Genomic DNA, 23,430 nt, shown 5'->3' with positions numbered 1-23,430 from the left:
GGATGTATAAATAAAGCAAATGCATCTAACTAAAAACAAATTCTCTCAGCCTGACTTACCCCACCAGACACCACCCCGTATTCTGCTCCCCTTGGCAGCAAACCTCCTCCAAACTGTTGTCAACAATCTCTGTCTCATATTCTTGCCTCCATCTTTCCCTCCAAACCCACTCTCCTTGGCCTTGGTTGCCATAACCACCAGACCCACATGACATTTTGCTGTTTTTACTGAAGCCACCAATGACCCGCATGGCACTGGTTCAAGAATCAGTTCTCCGTCTCCGCCTCACTTGGCCCGTCCATATACTGGGCACAGCTCATCATTCCCTCCTTCTGAAATGATTGCATGTGGCTTTCAAGAAGACTCACCCTTGGATTTCCCCCTTTCTGCCTAGCAGTTGCTTCTTGGTGCTCCAAAAACTGGAAAGTCCCAGGACCCAATCTTGAAAATTCCTCTCTCCCCAGGATTTCATCTGACCTTATTCCTTTAATAACCACAGACCAAAGACCTCCATTGTATCTCCATCTCAGACTGCCATCTTCAACTACCAGATCTGGATATACCTGTCACTCAGCATCTCCATTTCGGGGTCTTATAATCTCAAACATAATCTGTTCAAAATCAAACCCCTTGTGGTACCACACCCTTGCCACCACCCTGGCGGACTTCCCCGTCTCAGTTGGTGACAACTCTCCAGTTAAATCTTTGCCATCGTGATGGACTTTCCCTTCTTCTCAAGCCCTATATCCATCCTGCCAGGACACCTTAAGGGTTTTTCTTCAAAATGTATCCAGAATGTGACCACTTCCTGCTTTTCATGGCTACCAATGGAGCAGGCCACTGAATTATCTCTTGCTGGAATTACTACAGTGGATTTCTCTAACAACCTCTAAGTGGTCTCCTGGTCTTCCCCTATCCTCTAACATCAGTGCCGGAATGAGCCAATTAAAATGGATCCTGCCCCTCCTCTGCTTAAAACCCTGCACTGATTTTTCAAACACAGAATTCCTCCAACAGTCTGTGATGCTAAACATGGTCAGTTCCCCACTGTCTCCTAACCACCCCACACCACCTGACTCACAGCTCTGGGCTGGTTCCCCGCCAGCCCCCCTGCCTCTCGGTGTTCCTGGACTCTGGGCCTTCACACACACGTCTTCTTCTGACTCCAATTCTCTTGTCCCAGACGCTAACTGGCTAATTTCCAGTTCAGTTCAGTCACTCAGTCATGTCCCACTCTTTGCGACCCCATGGACTGCACCACGCCAGGCCTCCCTGTCCATCACCAACTCCTGGAATTTACTCAAACTTATGCCGATTGAGCCGGTGATGCCATCCAACTATCTCATCCTCTGTCATCCCCTTCTCTCACCTTCAATCCTTCCCAGCACCAGGGACTTTTCAAATGAGTCAGCTCTATGCATCAGGTGGCCAAAGTATTGGAGCTTCAGCTTCAACATCAGTCCTTCCAATGAACATTCAGGACTGATCTCCTTTAGCATGGACCGGTTGGATCTCCTTGCAGTTCAAGGAACTCTCAAGAGTCTTCTCCAACACCACGGTTCAAAAGCATCAATTCTTTGGCGCTCAGCTTTCTTTATGGTCCAACTCTCACATCCATACATGACTACTGGAAAAACCACAGCCTTGACTAGAAGGACCTTTGCTGGCAAAGTCCCACAGTTCCTTAAATCCCTGTTCAAATGTCAACTTTTTAACGAGACCTCCCAGAGCACTCCATTTAAAACTCCACCCCTCTAGACCTGGTAGCTTTTTATTTTCTCCATGACACTTAGGCCTGGGAACGAGACATAAAATTTGCTCCCTCACATGGTCTGTCTCCTGGTGCCCGTCCCCACCATCACCTTCCCCTCACATCCCGCCATCCTGGAATTTCCATGAAAGCAGAAGGGCAGGAGAAGCACAGCCCCAGGCACAATGCAAGGGGCTCAATCCATCTCTTCTGGGTGAGTCCATGAATTGTGGAAACCCTGGCCATAACACTTTGATCTTCTAAGCCTGTTTCCCAGTCTACAAAACCAGACTGGCAATATCAACCTCATGAGGTTGTTAAAAGCAGTAACGAGGACCTCGGTGGAAATCTTCGTAAAATATTAATTACTGTAATCACTTAACATAATATGCTAAGGACCATCCTCAAAATTCACTAAGGGGAAGCAAACGAGGCCACAGCTTACATGGTGTGGTTTAAGAAGTTCAGAAAAACTCATTCAGGGTCTTTTCCAACTGCCTGAGATTCCACCCTGAAGACATAAATGAAGGTTTTCAAGCTTTCATTTTCCAAATTCAAAGTTACCTCTGATACGTCCTGATGGGAGGAGAGGAACGGTCTTCCAGCCAAATTCCAGGGTCCCCAGGGGCTCAGCTGGCCCGCCCCCTCATGGCAGGACGCCCTCCTGGAGAAGAGGGAGGAGGTCTGTGGCACTGGGGTCCCTGCAGACCTGGGTGATGCGGAGAACACCGGATTCCACCGAGTGCTGACCACCTGGGGACAGGAGAAGGGTACGGAGCTTAGTGAGGAGGTCTGGGCGGGGGGCAGCGAACATCAACATGCCCACTCAGCGCCATCCCGGCATCAGCCTTTCCAATCTCCAACCCAAGAGGGAAAGCCTGTGATATAACCACTAGAGTCTAGGCAGATTAATCAATGAAAGTATTACAGTTCACTGGAAGAGGAACTGAGGCTTATGGTGTAAGTAACCAAACTCCACCATGAGGTTAGCAGATACATTTACCAACACAGACAATTTTCAGATGACAAAGTGTCCCTGGTCTTCCTTTCTGCCCCATCTTTTCCCAATCACAGCCGCCCAGGTTTGCCCCAACTGGACTCCTACAGGGAGAGGTTTAGGTCCATAGAAAAGTAACATAAAGAAAGATTGCATGAACTGCAATCCCCAGGGAAACTACTAAGGAGATAACTGGAAAATGAATAAAGAATGAACTACAGAATTAAAAAGGCAGATTAGAAGCTAACACTAAAGAAGGCAAAATAGAGGAATAAAGGAACACAAACGACACAGATCCATAGAGAAAAACAGCAAAACGACAGACATAAATTCTAACTCATCAGTAACTAAATAGTCTAAACACTCCAATCAAATGGCAGAAATGGGTACAATGGATAAAGAACATATGCTATCAAAAGAGACCCACTTCAGAACAGCATCAAAGAGTAAAACACTTACAAATTCAACAAGCTATACAATATTTATATGTTGAAAATTACCAAAACATCATTACAAGAAATTAAAAACTAAATAAATAGGCATCCTGTGCTCAAGGACTGAAAGGCAATACTTCCCAAATTGATCCTCAGGTTCAATGCAATCTCTGTTAAAATCTCAGCTTTCTTTTTTACAAAAATTGACAAGTTGTTCCTAAAATTCATATAGAAATCCAAGACACACAGAGACAAAGCAACCTTAAAAAAGAAAAGCAAAGTTGGAGAATTCACATTTACTGATGTTAAAAAAAAAAGCTACCATAATCAAAATAGTGTAATACTGGTATAAGGACACATAGAAAAGGAAAATGGCTTAGAATTGATACCCAGAAATAAACCCACATATTTATGTTTAATTGATTTTTGACAAGAGTGCCATGACAATCAAGGGAGTAAATGATAGCTTTTCAAAAAATAGTACTGACATTCAAAAATGAATCTCTACACAGACCTTATTCCTTCCACAAAAATTAACTCAAAATGGATTACAGACCTAAATGTAGGAACAGAAAGTTATGAAACTCCTGGAAGAAATCATAGCAGTAAATCTTTGTCATCTTTACATATTAGTTTCTTAGATATGTCTCCAAAAGCACATACAACAAAAGAAAAAGAGGTAAGTTGGAACTCAGTCAAAATTTTAAAATTGTGTGTACTACTGACAACCATCAATAAAGTAAAACCAACCCACAGAAGGGGAGAAAATATACACAAATCCATCTATCTGATACAGACATTATACATATCTGATAAAGATGTTGTATCCAGGTTATATAATGAACATATTCAAATCAACAATAAAAAGAGAAATAACCCAAATAAATAATGGGCAAAAGATGTAAATAGACATTTCTCCAAAAAAAGATATCCAAATGGCCAACAAGTGTATCTAAAAAATGCTCAACATGATTATTCAGCTTAGGAAAGGCAAATCAAATGAGATATCACATCACACCCACTAAGATGACTAGAATCAAAGACAGAAGACAACAAGTGTAGGTACAGATGTAGAGCATTCTGAACCCTTACATTACACATTGCTACTGGGAACTGAGTGGTGCAGCTGCTCTGAGAAATTGGCAGTTCCTCAAAGTGAGAAACACAGAGTCACGTATAACCCAGCAATTTCACACCTAGGTATGCACCCAAGAGGATGGAAGACAAACATCCGCACAAAAACTTACATGTAAATGTTCGCAGCAGCATCACTCAAAATAGTCAATAAGTGGGAACAACCCAAATGTCCAGCAGCTGGGGAATGTGGTTTGTCCACACATGGAATTGGAATGCTACAATAAGGACGAAACATGAACACATCCCAGGTAGCTCAGCGGTGAAGAATATGCCTACAATGCAGGAGACCTGGGTTGGACCTCTGGATCAGGAAGGTCTCCTAGAGAAGGAAATGGCAATGCACTCCAGTGTTCTTTCCCAGAAAATCCCACAGATGGAGGAGCCTGGCTGACTATAGTCCACAGGGCTGCAAAGAGTTGGACACAACTTAGCAACTAAACACACACATGAATGCATCATGCTAAGTAAAAAAAATAGAAAGTCAAGCAAAAAGGCTACAAACCACAAGAAAATGTACATATGAAATGTCCAGAACAGGCGAATCCGGAGAGACAAAAAGCAGACCGATGGTCTCCAGGAGTTTAGGGCAGGCAAGAGTAAGGAGGGACGGTTACTGGACTGGGGTTTGGGAGGGAACTGAAAATCTTCTAGCACCGGAACGGGCGTGACACTTGTACAACTCTGGGAGTATCCTGAAAATCCCTGAATTGTATACTTCAAAATGGTGACTTTTATACTACATGAATTACATCTCCAGGAAACTTCTGTTTAAAAAGAGTAGTGGTGGGCTACAGTCCACAAGGTCGCAAGAGTCGGACACGAGTTCGTGACTAAACCCCCACCAGACCTGAGATACATCCCAATGGACAGACCCACATCTCCTCGGGGGCCAGCCCTCCCTCCCTGCTTTTACTGAGATGACAAGCTTGGCCCCCATGAGGCCGGAGCAAGTGAGTTCTCCTGCAAAGCTCCGGACCAGCTCCCGAAGCCTACAACCTTCGATGTGGAGGCTGAGAGTTCTGAGCGACCCTTGCCCCTGGCCTGGTCCCTGCTCAGGGCAAGGCCCTTCTCCTGCAAGAAGCTCCTCCTACTCCCCGAAGCATCAAGGTACCAACTCCAGAAAAAGTGCCCCTGTGTTTTGCACCTCCTTTCTCTGCCTTTACTTGGCAATCAATCTGAACCCTTCAAACAAAAGGTACTACAAAAGAGTCTGCACTACTACCAGTTTCTGCCATTTTTCCCATGTACAAAGAGCCAGTAAATAAAATTATAATCTTCAGCAAGAAAGAACAGCTCGGGCTGAGCTGGTGCAGGGACAACAGGAAACTGAGCCACACTAGGAGGAGGTTTATGAAGAGAGGCTGCACGCAGGGCTCTCTGCCCAGAGGCTGTGCTGGGAGCCCGGGTGTTTTCAGGCTGCCAGCAGGTTGGAGGGCCCCCCTGCCAACTTTCCAGAGCCCTGCTCAGGGGGCGGCTTTGCGCTGGCATCGCCTGGCCCCCACAAACAGGCGTGAATTAAAGTATTAGAGCACCAGGGGGTTTCCCGTTTTGCATGGTAGCTCCTCTTCCACACGGGTCCTGGAAGTGGGGGCCGCCTCCAGCCTCAGCTCAGTCGCCCAGGTATGAACCAAGGGCAAAGACGACAAACTACAGCCTAAGATGAGACTTCTTGTTTCCTTAGTCTGCACTCCTCTGGAATCTCAATGCCATTCCAGTATAAATCTAATCAATTCACTCCTTTATAGGAATGAAGATGCTACATCAAACAATGAAGGTCTCAACCTGAGGAAGTCAACCTGGCACAAAGATATGCATTGAAGAAATTACTTCACCAACTGTATCATATGTGCATGTGTGTGTGCTCAGTTGCTCAGTCGTGTCTGACTCTGCGAACCCATGGATTGTAGCCCTCCAGGCTTCTCTGTCCACGGGATTCTCCAGGCAAGAATACTAGAGTGGGTTGCCTTGCCCTCCTCCAGGGAATCTTCCTGACTCAGGGAATCGAACCCACATCTCCTGCATGGCAGGCAGATTCTCTACCCACTGAGCCACGTGGGAAGCCCCAACTGTGTGCACATCAATATGTAAATGAGTCCTAGTAGTGAGTTATATAGACTTCCCTGGTGACTCAGACTGTAAAGAATCTGCCTGCAATGCAGGAGACTCCAGTTCAACTGCTGGGTCAGGAAGATCTCCTGGAGAAGGGAACGTATTCCTGCCTAGAGAATTTCATGGACAGACCATGGGGTTGCAAAGAGTCGGACACGACTGAGTGACTTTCCCTCACTCAGTGAGTTATTATAAGATTATTCCCTGTTAAATTAACTCACCAAACAAAGGACAGCTGGAATCACTAAAATATAAGGAAAAAACTGGTGGTAGGGATAACCACTCAAAATCTGCAGAACTTTGTAACACATACACACACAAACACATCACAGATATATGTGTGCAACATTTACATATGGGCTTTCCAGGTGGCTCAGTGGCAAAGAATCCACTTGCCAATGCAGGAGATGTGGGTGGGTCTGATCTCTCGGTCAGGAAGATGCCCTGGAGAAGGAAATGGCAACACACTCCAGTATTCTTGCCTGGGAAATCCCATGGACAGAGGAGCCTGGTGGGCTACAGTAATGGGGTCACAAAGAGTCAGACAGTACCTAGTGACTGAACAGCAATATATATATATCTGTGTATATGTGCAGGTACATACATACACACACACACACACATACATACACAAATATATACTCAGACACACTGCAGAACCGGGCGCCCTGCTAAAGGAGCACCATGGCCAGAACCAGAGCAGCAGGGGGCCAGACCGAGCACCTGCCCAGCCCCACACCGCAGCTCAAGTGCAAGCCCACCGTAGCAGGAAAGTGGACTCAGCCGAAGCTGGGTTTTACCGGTGACTACAAAAGTGGGAGGACTTTTAGAAAGAAGAGGACTGACAACATAAGGGTGGTGGGGAACACTGGAAAGGAAGTGGGGCTGAGGATCCGGGGAGGGTGGGGCATTTCTGAACCCCAGGAGCAGAAGGACTAGGACTAGCTGCAACGAAGGACGACAGTGATCAGAGAGGGTGCTGGATGTCAGGGTCAGAATGATCAGGCACCGCTCTGGGAATGCGCAGGCGACAAAAGGCCTCGCAGCATTCCTTGCGAGATAAAGGCTGCAAAACGACTCAAGTGTCCATCAACAGGAACAAGCTGAATGATTAAGATGGTGTCCTTCACACAAGAGGAGGAGGAGTTGGACCTGCGAGCACTGGTATGAAGAGATGTCAGAGACATAATGAAGGAGGAAACAGACAGAACAGGCTCCATCTTGAAAGCAGGACTCCATCTTGGGCCAGACTGTGGACTTTGAGCTATATGCCCAGTAGCTATGGAAACGACAGACCAATTGGAAAACCAGGTCCCCGGAAGGAAGAGCCCCAAGGCTCACACCTAGACTCTCTGCCACCTAAAAGAACACCCTAATTATCTGTGTAACTGAATAGAATCATACATTCTATTACGCTTATTGGGGTATGACCACAGGCCTATTGATAATTGTCCACTGTTACCTGCCTAGGCTTAATGCATGTGAATCACAGGTTAACTCTGATTGTATCTTGCTTTTCTTTTGTTCGGACTAGTTTCAGGGAATTTGGGGAGGTGGGTTTGGGCACGTACACTTAGGGTATATAAGGTTTTCACAAAAACTGGTCGGGGTCCTTGGCTAAGAGGAGACTCGGCCTTGGGCCCGCTGGTGTAATAAACCGCACTCCACTATCTGCATTGTCCTTCTGAGTGAGTTTGTTTCCCGGAACTCGTGGCTACAACAATAAGAACAAGGACAAACGCATAATACAAAACAACGTATATAATAATCTCATTCACAGACATAATTTAAGTTACACACACACAAAATTTTTCTACAAGAATGGAGGAAAAAAAACCTGTTGATAATCACTTTATACTACAAAGAATTTTACTCATTTTATTCCTAACTTTTCTTTTTCTTTTTTTGCTTTCTGTATGTGTAACTCAAGTTTTTTAGAACCACAGAATTTTTTCTTTAATGTAGTATATTAACCATGAGATGCTACACATGAATGCTATACATTCTTTGGCCTTTCCAAGGATCTTATTCTGCAAACTCTGAATTAAAATCCCACAAAAAGGCCCACTGCTTTGCATTCCAGGCTCCCTGAAACAAATCCTTAGAGAGCAACAGGCTCCCGACATGGGCACAGGGATTAGTTAGTGGGAGGTCTTCCTTCTTCCTGTCTCTCTGTCTTCCTAATGAATGGGCTTTAAGACTCAACTAGACATCAGTGCAGAAGCCAGCTCACAGAGAGAAAGCCTCCCACTTACCTACAGTTCCACACACCCAAATACACAAAAGAGATTCAAAGACAATCCCTCTGCCTCTTCCCAGTCTTTCAATTTCCAAATCAAGAATGGTCTTTGGGCTGCTGCTGGGCTTGCAAGTTCCTAAATCAAAACTCAGTGAGGCTCCACGAAGCTCAGCTTCTGCAGTCCCAGCAAGCGGAGGCTTTCCTGTGTGTGATGTGTTTGACTGTGATATGAATAGAGGTCTTGTCCCACGTCTATAAAGCGAGCTCTGTCTCCGGACATTGTATACTAATAGTCCTGAACACTGAGGGACAGAGGGCCCCACAGTCTGCCCTCTAGAGCCGTCCTGCACTTACTTCTTACTTCACATTGATTTTCTCGGGGGGAAAATAAAACACACGCTTCAGCAATGGAGATATTTGTCAAATTATAGCTATGGAACAGATTCGTGGCCTCATTAACTATCAATTAATTAAATGAGCTTTCTTTTCAATTCTCTTATTGTGATGAAAGGCACTGGGCTGATACCATCATCCTTTCTGATTCTAAGAAATGACTCATAAAAATGAAGCTAATCCTTAGGCTTAAACCTGCTCACAAAGAACAGATTGCTTTCCCCAATTGGATACCGAATTAGGCACAAATTAAGCGGCTTGTTATAGTAGAGGCATTACAACAGGAAAGAACAGTTTATTTAGAATGGTGACATGAAACGTGTGCCTTTTAAGAACTTAGAAAATAATTCCTTTGACTATGCAGCTCTGAAAAGGAGAAAGGTAGATTTTTACGTGTGGATAGGGAAAAGCTCTGATTTAAGTAGAAGAAAAGCTGCATGCAGCATCTGCCATGTAAAAAGGGAGGTCGGGGGCTGGTGTCAAAGTGCCTGTAAGCTCAGAAGACTAAGAGTCTGGGGCAGAAGGAAGAATTGCTTTGCACGGTAAAATGTTTTGCACTGTTTGACTGTTGAATGGCTAATGTACTATATGTAACTTTTATTGAGGTGAAATTCACATAACATAAATTCAGCCATTTTAAAGTTAACAATTCAGTGTGTTCCATGCATCACAGTGGGGTGGCTCAGATGGTAAAGAATCTGCCTGCAATGCAGGAGACTTGGGTTCAGTCCCTGGGTCAGGAAGATCCCCTGGAGGAGGGCATGGCTTCCCACTCCAGTATTCCACCCTGGAGAATTCCACGGACAGAGGAGCCTGGGCTACAGTCCATGAGGTCGCAAAGAGTCAGATAGGAATGAACACGCAGGCACGCAATGCTGAACCTCAGTCAAGTTGCAAGACATCCTCATCACCCCAAAACAGAACCTATTAAAGCAGTTAATCTCCTCTCTCACTCCACCCGGTCCCCGGTAACCAGAAATTAGCTGTCTTTATGGTTTTACTATTCCAGACACTTTACACAAATGGAATATACAATATGTGACCTCTTGTGTCTGGGTTCTTGGGCACTTCAATTTAAAAGCCAAAATTTAAATAAAATATTTCCTGGAAAAATTCTATTCAAGACATTCATTATATTTTTCAAAAATATATAAATGCCTAATGTCTGTAAATCCATCATAGCATGTTCCATAAATGACAGAATGATGAAATTAGACAAGAAAAGATTATCCAGATAATTATATTCTGTTTCAAAGGGCAAAAAGTTATGAGGCTAATGAAGAAAAGTTTGAACACCCACCCTATGCAAAATATCCTGTAAAATACCATGAGTAATTCAGAAGAAGGAGATGGTTAGATTTACAGCTGGAAGGCAACAGAAATTTCATTTACTTATGGGCTTCCCTGGTGGCTCAGAGAGTAAAGAATCTGCCTGCAATGCGGGAGGACCTGGGTTCGATCCCTGGGTGGGGAAGATCCCCTGGAGGCAGGCATGGCAACCCACTCCAGTATTTTTGCCTGAAGAATTCCAGGGACAGAGGAGCCTGGCAGGTTACAGTCCAAGGGGTTGCAGAGTTGGACACGACTGAGTGACTAAGCACGCAGATTAGAAAGTCAAGGCCCAGATCCACAAAATTTCCCAGGCTCATGTCGCAGTTCTGAGTGCCCTGGTCTCCACTGGTGTCCTCTACACTACCACGGCTGACACTCTCAGGAGGTTTGTTATTGAATGAACAAGACTGAGGCAGAACAGCACACGTGGGCAGAAAACTGTGAGGGTGGAGATCTGAGGTTTCAGCGCTGACACAGAACGAGCTGTCACTCCCATTCTCGCATAAAGACCTGAACAAACCCCCAATCTGCTATTTTGTGGACTCATCAGAAAACTGAGAGTACAAGGCAAAGGACCCCCCTGAAATCTGGAGAGGTCAGCAAGTCAGAGCCAAGATCTGCTCACCGGAAGGAGATTCCACCAGGGCCAGCACAGACAGCATCGCCCACATGTTCATCTTCATGAACTGCTGGATTGAGGATGCGCTAGTCTGAGTGAGAAAGGAAACTCCCAGGGGCCACCGTCTTAGGGGGCCCCACACTTTGATGGGTCTGATCTCCAGGAAGCCCACCAGGCTGTCACAGTGAAGAGCCAAAAAAATTCATTCCTGGCTCTGGCTAGGAGAGGGGAAGAAAAACTAACTGAGATACACCCAGGACTGTCTACATAACAAAGGCCCAATCTTCAGGCCTCAGTGAACCTGAGGAGCCGTAATGACCCCACTCGAGTCCTGCTCACCCAAGGACGAGCAGGATACCCAAGGGACTCTTGTGAAGAACTCAGCCCAGGTACCCTGCCTGTGAAGTCAGGTATGGGACTTTACCTGGTGCCCTCTGGTGAGCTAGTTAAGAATCCCCCTTGCAATGCAGGAGACACGGGTTCGAACCCTGGTTGGGGAACTAAAATCCCACATGCTAGGGACCAACTAAGCTCACGTAGTGTGAACAGTGCGTGTACACTCAGTGGTGTCCGACTCTCTGCAACCCCCATGGACTGCAGCCCACCAGGCTCTGCTGTCCATGGAATTTTCCAGGCAAGAATACTGGAGTGGGTTGCCATTTCCTCCTCCAGGGGATCCTCCTGACCCAGGGATCGAAATCCATGTCTCCTGTGTCTCCTGCACTGGTGGGTGGATTCTTTACCACTGAGCCACCTGGGAAACCCCAGCTAAGCCCACCCACCTCAACTATTGGGCTCACATCACAACTAGAGTCTGCCCCCTAGATCTGCATATAGATCTGCAAGATCCTATATGACCAGCGAAGATCCCACGGGCCTCAACTAAGTCCTGATGCAGCCAAATAAATAAGGGAACAGTTTTTTAAAAGACTGAGGTTTACTGTTCAGCACACACAGTGTTCCCCTGCCCCTCAGCCAACAGGCCTGCTAATAAGGCGCCCGTGTGTATGTGTCTGGTGACAGTGAATCACAGCTCAGAGGGCTGCGGGAATCAGACACTCTCTAAGAAAGAGTTCTCCGGAAACCCCAAAGGCATCAGGGAAGACAAAGAAGGTCAGGAGAGGCCTCTGAGGCCCCCGGCACCCACAGCTACCACACACATTAAACACAGCTCAGCTCCTACGACAGTAACATAAAACCTCACCCTACCGGCCTTTTACCTCAGTTCCTACTAACAAACACATCATTCTCCGCTATCAACAAAAAACCCACAAAGCGTACTGCCGGCGAGAGAAACTGCAATCTGAAGAGACAGAGCAAGTCCAAACTTAGACATGACACAGATACTGGAATTATCACACAGGGGATTAAAATAGCCATGGTTAATACATTTAAGGGCTCTTTGCGGGAACGCAGACAAAATATAAGAGCCAATGGGGTATGTCAAGTGAAAAAAATGCACAACCCAGAAGTTGAGAATTACATTGGATTTGGCAGATTTTCTGAGGACTTAAGCCCAGAAGACAACTTCTCAGATAGCTGTGAGGGACTGCTCCGAAGAGGTAAGGGAGGAGCCAGGATATATAAAAGTTTAACAAAAATAAGACACAAAAAACAGGCCAGTTCAGTTCAGTAACAGATTCAGTTCAGTTCAGTCGCTTAGTCATGTCTGACTCTTTGCAACGCCATGAACCACAGCACGCGAGGACTCCCTGTCCATCACCAACTCCCGGAGTTCACCCAAACTCATGTCCATTGAGTCAGTGATGCCATCCAACCATCTCATCCTCTGTCATCCCCTTCTCCTGCCTACAATCTTTCCCAACATCAGGGTCTTTTCAAATGAGTCAGCTCTTCGCATCAGGTGGCCAAAATACTGGAGCTTGAGCTTCAACATCAGTCCTTCCAATGAGCATTCAGGACTGATCTCCTTTAGGATGGACTGGTTGGATCTCCTTGCAGTCCAAGGGACTCTCAAGTGTCTTCTCCAACACCACAGTTCAAAAGCATCAATTCCTCGGCGCTCAGCTTTCTTTATAGTCCAACTCTCACATTCATACATGACTACTGGAAAAACCATAGCCTTGACTAGATGGACCTTTATTGACAAAGTAATGTCTCTGCTTTTTAATATGCTGTTTAGGTTGGTCATAACTTTCCTTCCAAGGAGTAAGCGTCTTTTAATTTCATGGCTGCAGTTACCATCTGCAGTGATTTGCGAGCCCCCCAAAATAAAGTCAGCCACTGTTTCCACTGTTTCCCCATCTGTTTGCCATGAAATGATGGGACCGGATGCCATGATCTTAGTTTTCTGAATGTTGAGCTTTAAGCCAGATTACAGTTAATAAAAACAAACAGACATCTCACGTTAATGAATTCAGAGCTTTTCTATGCATGGGAAGATGAGATGCAAGAGCCTGGGCTCACTGAAATCACTCCTTTGATGAGCATCTTGGCTATCTGGGGCCAGGGTCCTGCTTTCTCCATCCTGAATCCTCTCATGGTGTGCAGTTGGGGGCAGCTTCAGTAGATGCTGGCTTGATGGACATAACAGCCTTCATTTACTGGCAGGCGATATTTTCCATCCACAGTTACATAAGCAGAAAGAAGGATTTTTTTTTTTTAAAGAATCAAAGGAAATGCTAGAAAACAAAAACGTTGTAAAGAATGAAAAATGTCTAAGTCAGGCTCATCAACAGAGTAAGTACAGCCAAGACAAAAGTCAGTGAGTTTGAAAAGAGGTCAACAGAAAGTTGCCAAACTAAAATGCAAACAGAAAAAAAATAATAATAATAATTAAAAAAAAAAGAACATCCAAGAATGGTAGGAAAATTTCAGAAAGTATGTCATATGCATAATTAGAATATCAGAAAAAGAAAAAAGAGAAAACAGAGGAAAAAAATTTGAAGCAAGAATGGCTGAGAATTTTCCATAATCAATTACAGACACCAAACCACAGGTTCAGTAAGCTCAAAGAACATCAAACAGGATAAATACCAAAATATGCACTCCTTAGCACATCATATTCAATTGCAGAAATCAAAGACTAAATTAAAATCATGAAAGAAAGCAGAAATGAAGGAGAAAAAAACACTCTACCTGTAGAGAAGCAGGAATAAGAAATTAGATCTGACTTCTCAAGAGAAGTCTCTCCACACGCAAAAAGTGGAGTGAAATATTTAAAATGTTAAAAAAAAAAAAATCACCATACTGAAATTCTACTTCCAAGAAAAATATCCCTCAAAAGTGAAGGAAAAATAAATACTGGGTTGGCCAAAAGGTTTGTTCAGGTTGTTGGCCAACCCAATATTTCTTTAGACAAGCAAAAATTGAAGGAATCTATCACCAGGTGTCCTGCCTCACAAAAAATATAAAGTTCTTCAGAGAGGAAGAAAATGATATGTGAGAAACTCAGATCAACATAAACACAGGAAAAGAGAGAAGGAACAAATAAAAATGTCTATTTTCCCTTTTCTTAATTGATCTAAAAGAAATTATTTAAAGTAGAAATAGCAACTTCAGAATATGGATAAATGAAAAAATGTCAATAAAATCATAAAGGCAGGTAGAGAAGAATCAGAAGTACTCTAAGTGTCTTTACTACATACACATCAAGTATAACAGTGTTTTCTGAAAGTGGACTTAGTTTAGTATTAAAAAAAAAAAATATATATATATATATATAAATATATATATAGCACAAACTCTATGGCAACCACAGAAAGATGTTAAAATGAAGTTTAACTGATATGCTAATAGAGGAGGTAAAATAGAATGATACAAAATACTCAAAACCAGAGAAGTCAGAAAAATGGGGGAGAAAAAAAAATTGAAGAACAGATGTCATGAATAGAAAACAATTTCAAATACAGTGGATATTAATCCAACTATACCAGTAATCACTTTAAATGTGAAAAGTCTAACTGCACCAGTTAAAAGTCAGAGATTTCCAGAGTGGGTAAAAAAGTAAGATTCAATGATATGTTGTTTAAAGAAACCAATTTTAAGTAAAAAGACTCAGGTTAAAAATAAAGGAATGGAGAAAGACCCGTATGTCAATGCTAAAGAAAAGAAATCTGGAGCAACTACGTTAATGTCAAACAAAGCCAACTTCAACCCAAGGAAAACCATCATGGGTGAGGGACACTGTGTAAGATACAGGAGTCAATTCTCCAAGAAGACATAAAAGTACTAAATACATATGCATGAGCAGCATAGTGTCAACATAGAGAAGCAAAAATTGACAGACCTGCAAGGAGAAATAGACAAACCGTGGTGGTTGAGATGGTAAAGAATCTGCCTGCAATATGCGAGACCTAGGTTCAATCCTGGGTTGGAAAGATCCCCTTTGAGAACAGCATGGCAACCACTCTAGTATTCTTGCCTGGAGAATTCCATGGACAGAAGAGTCTGGTGGGCTACAGCCCATGGGGTTGCAAAGAGTAGGACACGACTGAGTGACGAAGCACCCAAGCACCATCATAGTTAGAGAATTTCCACTCCTTCCAGTGATGGACAAGATTCAACAAGGAGAAATGCAGTTAAGTACATGGCTGACCTGAACAGCTCTAAACAATCAACTTGATCTATTTGACACACAGAATAGTCCATCCAACGGCAGCAGAATACACATTCTTCTAGTTCATATGGAACATTCGAGGCTATAAAACATTTTATCAAATTAACAAAAGCAGCAAAAATCATACCAAGTATGCTTTACATCAAAATGGAATGAAACTGGGAGTCAGTCACAGGACAGTAGCTGGAAAAGTCCCAACTATCTGGAGATAAAGCAGCACACTTCTAAATAACACACTGGTCAAAGAAGTCTCAAAAGAAACTTAAAAGTATTTTGAACTGAATGAAAATAAGAACATAACTTATCAAGATGAGCAGACTGGAGCAAATACACTGCTTATAGGGAAATTTATAGCATCGAATGCATACATTCCAAAAGAAGAAAGATCTGAAATCAATAATCAAAACTTGCTTTTTAGAAAACTAAAGAGGGTAACTTAGGCTTAAAACAAGCAGAGGAAAAGACACTATAAAAACTAGAGCAAAATTCAATGAAATCATAAACAGAAAAACAACAGAATCAAGAGCTGATTCTCTGAAAGATCAATGAAATTGATAAACATTTAGTTAGGCTAAAACTGTATTGGTTAAGATGGATACATAAAACACATGGGTTGTGAACTTTGGACAAAGAAATGCATGAATGACTAACCTCAGTCCATAGCTATGTCTCTACTGTATCTATTAGCAATGCAGTCTTTGGGGGCATTTTCACCAAAAATTTAAAGCAAAATAACAATCAAAAGAGAAACCTTTTGTAAATGAAGAAATATGGCACTATTTCATTTAGGTTGTGCCAAACAGAAAAAGCCGAAAAGCTAGAGAAAATAAGCAGACTTGATAGGTCTAATACTTTTCATTCTTGTGAACCAGAATGGCAATATTTTATTCAACCAGGAGGAGCTTTCAAGATGGGATATGAGTGCATTAGGCAGTGTCTGTCTGAGTTCCCAGATGTATCACCACTGCCTTGCATCTTACATCTGACTGCCTCCTTGCTCGCAGAACTCGGAAGGGTTATTTATGAATCTGCCTTCTGACGGATGTTGAATGTTTTCCTTCAAAGTTTCTCACTGGCAATGTATGCAGTCCTCAGAGTAGCCTATAAAAGCAGCAACCCTACTACTATTCTCAGTTTTCGTGAATAAACTGGGACCATTTACAGAGAGGCTAAGGGTCTTTCCGGAAGTTTCCAATGGGATGTGAAGTCTGGAGAAGGATTCCAAGCCACTGTCCGCGTGGTCCTGCTCTGCTCTGCTCAGCAGTGACCACAGCCACAGATGCCTGGACTTCACACAGCCAGTGTCATGGTCCTGACTTTGACCGTCACTGCTCATATGAGAGCATGTGAGCTAAAAGCAAGCCTTAAAGAGTCCCCTTTCAGGGAAAATGTTAGTGTTTACATTGCTTTATCTCTTTAACTGACTGGACAGGTGTCTACTAATTTGCCCTCATTTCTCTTTAAGCCCTGACAGCAAAATATCCACTTGACATACAAGGTTATTTGCTGAAATACATTTGCTGTATATGAAACAATAAAATGCTGGGGGAGGGAGTGCAGAATTTAAGCCTTCCCTGGTAGCTCAGCTGGTAAAGAATCCGCCTGCAATGCAGGAGACTCCCGATTCGACTTCTGGGTCGGGAAGACCCCTTGGAGAAGGGAACGGCTACCCACTCCAGTATTCTGGCCTGGAGAATTCCATGGACAGAGGAGCCTGGCAGGCTACAGTCCATGGGGTCACAAAGAGTCTGCACATTGTAAATTGGGCAGAATTTACAAGACAGACCACTTTTAACTGAAATGATTTCACTATAAAATTAAATTAGAACCACAATTTTAAAAATCAAAAATAGAAAAAAAAAAGTCACAGTCCTTAAGAGGAGCCTGGACTTCCGTCTTCAGTATATTTTCCATATCTGTACACATTTTGTACATACAATTCAGTCTCATAACTGTTTTCACTTAGTGATATATTACAAACATTTTCCCACGCCCACCATCTCCAAAAATCTTATCAAATTAGAGCAGGATATTTGCCTGTCCAAATTTAGAGGTTCTCCATTTGGGGCTATTATTTAAAATGAACAAACAAACAAATGAAGAGCATTTGGGCCTAAAGCATTTCTTTTTCTCCACAGTTAGTATCATTTTCCCAAGCAAAATTCTCCAAAGTACGACTGTTTGAAGTAATTATGCAGCTGCAAACAAAAGTCAGGCCTTTATCCTTGTCATCCCTTCCCCCAGCCTAGACCTAGAAATTCCTTCCCTCTGCTGAGGCAACACAATTTATATTTCAAAGCTTCCTGCTCTGCAGAAGGGCCCACTTCATCATATTAGCAAACGTTCCCTGTAGCTAGTTTATCTTTGAATTGTTTTTCAATTTAAAAAAAATTTAACCCAGAAATATCCTTTATCTTAACCACCAAGATACGTATTTGCTATCATATAATGTTAGGTGCTAGAGAAGACTCTTGAGAGACACTTGGACTGCAAGGAGATCAAACCTGTCAACCCTAAAGGAAATCAACCCTGAATATTCACTGGAAGGACTGATGCTAAGCTGAAGCTCCAGTACTTTGGCCACCTGATGTGAAGAACTGACTCATTGGAATAGAGCCTGATGCTGGGAAAGATTGGAGGCAAAAGGAGGAGACAAAAAAGGAGGAGAGGGTTAGGTAGCATCACTGACTCAAGGACATGAACTTGAGCAAACTCCAGGAGACACTGGAGGACAGGAGTCTGGGGTGTTATAGTCTATGGGGTTGCAAAGAGTCGGGCACGACTTAGTGACCAAACAACAACAAAATGGTAGTTACATTGTCTAGACTTCCCCAGTGGCTCAGTGGCAAAGAATCTGCCTGCAAATGCAGGAGACACAAGAGATGCCAGTTCGATCCCTTAGTTGGGAAGGACCCCTGGAGAAGGAAATAGAAACTCACTCCAGTATTCTTGCCTGGGAAATGCCATGGACAGAGGATCCTGGCAGGCTACAGTCCATGGGGTCACAAAAGAGGTGGACACAATTTAGCAGCTAAACAACAGCAAGATCAATGTCTAAGCAAGCAGCGTGGTGCAGATTAAGCACATAGGGTCCACGGAAGGAAAACTCCACGTACAATTTAAGCTAAAAACATACAAACAGCATTTTCAGCTTCTGAATGATTATTTTTATTAGCAGCTCATCTAAGGGTTTTTGTCATGTGGAGTCAGTTTATAAATGTCTATGGTATTAAAAACTACCATATGGCAGTGCTTCAAAAAGAAAAAAAGAAAATGTAAATCTTCAGGCAGGATGTTAATGTCCTGTATTATATTTTTAATGCACTGAGATGAGTTAAAAGTTTAGTACAGTGAAGCAGGGATGTATCAGGCCCTGGGCTGGGAATTCAAAATGGAGTGACAGGCCAGGGCTGTTACTAAGCCAAGAGAGTGACAAATAAATGTGGAAGTCTGCATCTCATTTCTGGTGCCAGGCAGAGGTGGGAAAGCAAGAAGTGTGGAGGGCAGTGCTTAAATTCGGGGAAGTTTCATTCCCAGAGGCCTCAGCGAATCAAGCCAAACACTAAAAAGCTCGCTCATTTCAGGATAAACACGATTTTCTACATAACTGTGTCTTAACTTTCAGTTGACTAAATGACGGTTATATCTTGTTGACATAACACAACACAGGTGTTACCATCAATTCTCTTTGGCGAAGGCTTTTGGTTTTTTTCTTTTTTTTTTTTTTAATACTTTGGAGCTAATGCTTGTTTCCAGGATTTTTAAAATATTCAATATTGCAAAGCTCGCGGGCCCTAGGCACCATGCCTGCTGTGCCTGCCAGTATAAGCTGACTCAACTCCATGTCAAGATGAATGCCAGGGCAGATCAGGAATGTGATGGGGTCTGAAGGAGCCACGCGGTGCTCCCAGGAACCGGCAGGAAGAGGAGCAGGGGGATGAGCCAGGAGGACCTCAGGAGCAGGCACAGTGCCAAGGCGCAGGAGCTGAGATGAGCCTAGGATGCAGGGGAAAGCAGGTGATGCGGGGGCGAGGGACCCTGCGATGCCCTGGACCACCACTGCCATCCAGCGACTGCAGCCAGCCAAGGACAGCAGGACAGAGAAGGGACAGGTGGGTGGAAAGACACGTCGCAAAGACGCAGGAGCAAAGACCAGGTGGCTCTGAAGCAGGGATGCAAACAGGGCTGGCAATGCTGCCAGGAATGAGGGCAGCAACTTTAAGAGGTCAGCTGGAGCTGGACACCTGGGCGGGCGACTGATCGGCTGTAGGCAACACCCTCCTGCATCCCTGGGCAAGATGTGTGGCCCTGGGCTGGGAGCAGGGAGCAGGATTCACCATGATGGCACAGGTGTGGGAGAGGATTCTCTCAATCGGCCTCCCTTGGGCATCCAGGGGTGGGTGTGGCTGGACTGGACCCTGGACAGCAGGTGGCCAGAGCTGAGGTTCAAAGGCCAGCAGTGTGGATGCTGTGAGACACGTGGGACTTGGGAGGGAAAATCAGGAGGGCTTGCGACAGTTAACCCGAGGCCAAAGGTCAAAGTCAATGGACAGGAGTTTGAGCAAACTCCGGGAGATAGTGAAAGACAGGGAAGCCTGGCGTGCTGTAGTCCATGAGGTTGCAAAGGGTAGGACATAACCTAGAGACTGGACCACAAAAAGGTCAGGGTCAAGGCAGATTTCAAGGACTAAGGAGTTCGGTAAAGAAAAATGTTAAGTTCCTTTAAGGCAAGCCCCTCATTTTACACATTAGACATAAAAGTCCACAGACTCTTGCATTTGTGTTGAGACTGAACGGAGCCAGCAGAACAGTTGAATCTGAGTAACACAGGCTGCTGAGAAGAGGATGGGCCCCGCTGGGCAGGAATGTCAAGCATCTGGGACTAAACTCAAGAGAGAACAGCCCCGGTGACAGTGAGGCCCGGACCCGCTCCTGGCTGGCCCACCAGGGCTGGCTGCATCATGGCCCCGGGCGGCCAGCCTCGAGAATGAGCAGGGCTGGCCACAGGGTCTGTGAACCACGAAAGAAAAGCACCTCCCCAAGTCCCTCCAGATTGTCAGTCTGGGAAACTTAAGGAGAATCGCTTCTGTAATTTTAAATGTCCTGGTATCCACATTAAAAAAAAAAAAGGAAAAGGAAGCAAAGGAAATTCATTTTAGTAATGTATTTAACTCAATGTAGCCAAACTAAAATCATTTCAACGTGTGATCAACTTCAACGTTATTAATGAGATACCCTGCATTCTGTTTTTCACACTAGATTTTGGAAACCAGACACTTCCTACACGCAGGGCAAAGTTCACGTGGGACTGGCCACAGGGCAAGGGCTCAACAGCCCTGCCCTCCGCCCACTCCCCCCCTACCCACCCCGTCTTTGGTTTGCTCCTACTGCACCAGCAAGAGAGCCTGCCCCCCCAAGGGAGAAGGCTTATCTGCAAGGCCCTAGGACACAGCCCAAGGGCTCCCACCAGCACTCCGCAGTGGAGAAAGTCTGGGCCAGCTGCAGGTGGCTAGAGAGGGAAAGAAAACAAGGTCACCAGCAAGGAAGCATGGCTGCAGGCCCAAGGAAAGGAATCCTAGGAGCGATTAAAGTATTAACAGATAAGACCGTTCCCAGCCACTCTGCTGAAGGAAGGACACGTTCATTTCAGGGCAAACACTCCCGCTTACACATTCCATAGCACAGGACCCAGGGGAGGGAGGGGGCTGGATAAATATTTATTGAGCATATTAAAAAGCATGCCCCTTAAGCTGGAGTTATTTCACAGAGAGGAGAAATGGAGTGTGAGCGATGTCGCTGGATGGAAATTCCTAGCTGTCCCAACTGGTTGTTTTCACTAGAGTGAAACTGACATTTGTTGTTGTTGTTCAGTCGCTAAGTCATGTCCCACTCTTTGCAACCTCATGGACTGCAGCACGCCAGGCTTCCCTGTCCTTCACCATCTCCCGGAATTTGTTCAAACTCATGTCCATTGATTCAGAGATGCCATCCAACCATCTCATCCTTTGTCACCCCCTTCTCCTCTTGCCCTCAATCTTTCCCAGCATCAGGGTCTTTTCCAATAAGTTGGCTCTTGGCATCAAGTGGCCAAAGTATTGGAGCTTCAGCTTTAGCATCAGTCCTTCCAGTGAATATTCAGGACTGATTTCCTTTAGGATGGACTGGTTGGATCCCCTTGCTGTTCCTCTCCAACATCACAGTTCAAAAGCATCAATTCTTTAGCACTCAGCCATCTTTATGGTCCAACTCTCACATCCGTACATGACTACTGGAAAAACCATAGCTTTGACTATATGGACCTTTGTCGGTAAAGTAATGTCTCTGCTTTTTAATACACTGTCTAGGTTTCTCATAGCTTTTCTTCCAAGGAACAAGCATCTTCTAATTTCATGGCTGCAGTCTCTGTCAGCAGTGATTTTGGAGCCCAAGAAGATAAAAATCTGTCACTGTTTCCACCTTTCCCTCATATATTTGCCATGAAGTGATGGAACCAGATACCAAGACCTTAGTTTTTTTCATGTTTCAGTTTAAAACCAGCTTTTTCACTCTCCTCTTTCACCCTCATCAAGAAGCTCTTTAGTTCCTCTTCACTTTCTGCCATTAGAGTAGTATCATCTGCTTATCTGGGGTTGTTGATATTTCTTCTGACAATCTTCATTCCAGCCTGTGAGGTCATCCAGCCTGTTATTTCACATGAGGTACTCTACATATAAGTCACTGAAATTTACAAAACTGCAAAAGTATAAGAGATTGATACCTGTCTTGCTGATCACTGATCTTGTTTGTCAACTTAAGTGTTACTTGCTCAGTCGTGTCTGATTCTTTGTGACCCCACAGACTGTAGCCCACCAGACTCCTTCATCCATGGGATTCTCCAGGCAAGAATACTGGAGTGGGTAGTCATTCCCGTCTCCAAGGGATCTTCCCAACCCAGGGATCGAACCTGAATCTCCTGCATTACAAGCAGATTCTTTATCATCTGAGCCACCAGGGAAGCTCTCACAACCTAAGAGTTGAGAATTATGTTTTATTCAGTGGGAATTATTAGGACTTTAAGCCAGAGAGACAGTATCTCAAGTGACCTTGACAGAACCGCTCTGAGGAGACAAGGGGAGGAGCCAGGTTACACAGAAATTTTGCAACAAAGGGCAGGTAGTCCAAACATCAAAAGATTACCGCTCATTAAAGAAAACCACACATCCCAAGTTAAGGATTTTAGTGTTTTTCTAATGCAGGACACACAGGTTCAATCCCTGGTTTGGGAAGATGCCCTGAAGGAAGAAACGGCAACCCACTCCAGTATTCTTACCATGGACAGAGATGCCTGGCAGCCTGCAGTTCATGGGGTCACAAACAGTCGGACACAACTGAGCACGCAGACACACAGGGCACTCGTGCGTGTCTGGGAAGATGCAAGAGTCTGGGCTCACCGCAATCATTTCTTTCATTTGCATCTCAGCTATTGCGGCCAGTATCCTGTGTTTTCACATTCTGACTCCCTTGGGGGGTTCCCCGTGTGGAGTGGCTGCGGTCTGATGGCTGTTAGATTTCACGTATTCTTCTCCTTCTTGAGTGCCCTTAGGGCTCACCAGCTCACACGGGAGGGCTGCAATCGCTGATGACTGTGGCATCCTTGTTTACTGATAAGGCAAGAAATATTCCATTTCTCACGTTCTAGAAAAGCCTCACCAGCCCCCTACCCACCCTCTCCCCATGCCCTTATCTTCAGTCTATTCCGTAATCTGCCTTTGAACCCCCAGGACCAAAAAGGTTTTGCCAAATGAATGAATGAAATGAACCAAAAGAATGAATGAATGGATGAGATTGTCTCTGGACTTGAA

General features: G+C 44.4%; 1 protein-coding gene across 6 annotated transcripts in view; it reads right to left on the bottom strand.

Annotated features, from left to right (window-relative positions):
- RNF144A (ring finger protein 144A) overlaps positions 1–23,430 on the bottom strand; it is a 123,364-nt gene that overhangs the window by 90,455 nt on the left and 9,479 nt on the right. For all 6 annotated transcript variants that reach the window (XM_043916978.1, XM_043916979.1, XM_043916981.1 and 3 more), the window contains one exon: positions 2,315–2,503. The gene's annotated coding sequence lies outside the window, so the exon portion shown is untranslated. Of the gene's footprint in view, positions 1–2,314; positions 2,504–23,430 lie in introns of those variants that run through there.

Source organism: Cervus elaphus, chromosome 11, assembly GCF_910594005.1.
Source record: "Cervus elaphus chromosome 11, mCerEla1.1, whole genome shotgun sequence".
NCBI lineage: Eukaryota > Metazoa > Chordata > Mammalia > Artiodactyla > Cervidae > Cervus > Cervus elaphus.
This window is presented reverse-complemented; position numbering and strand designations above follow the sequence as displayed.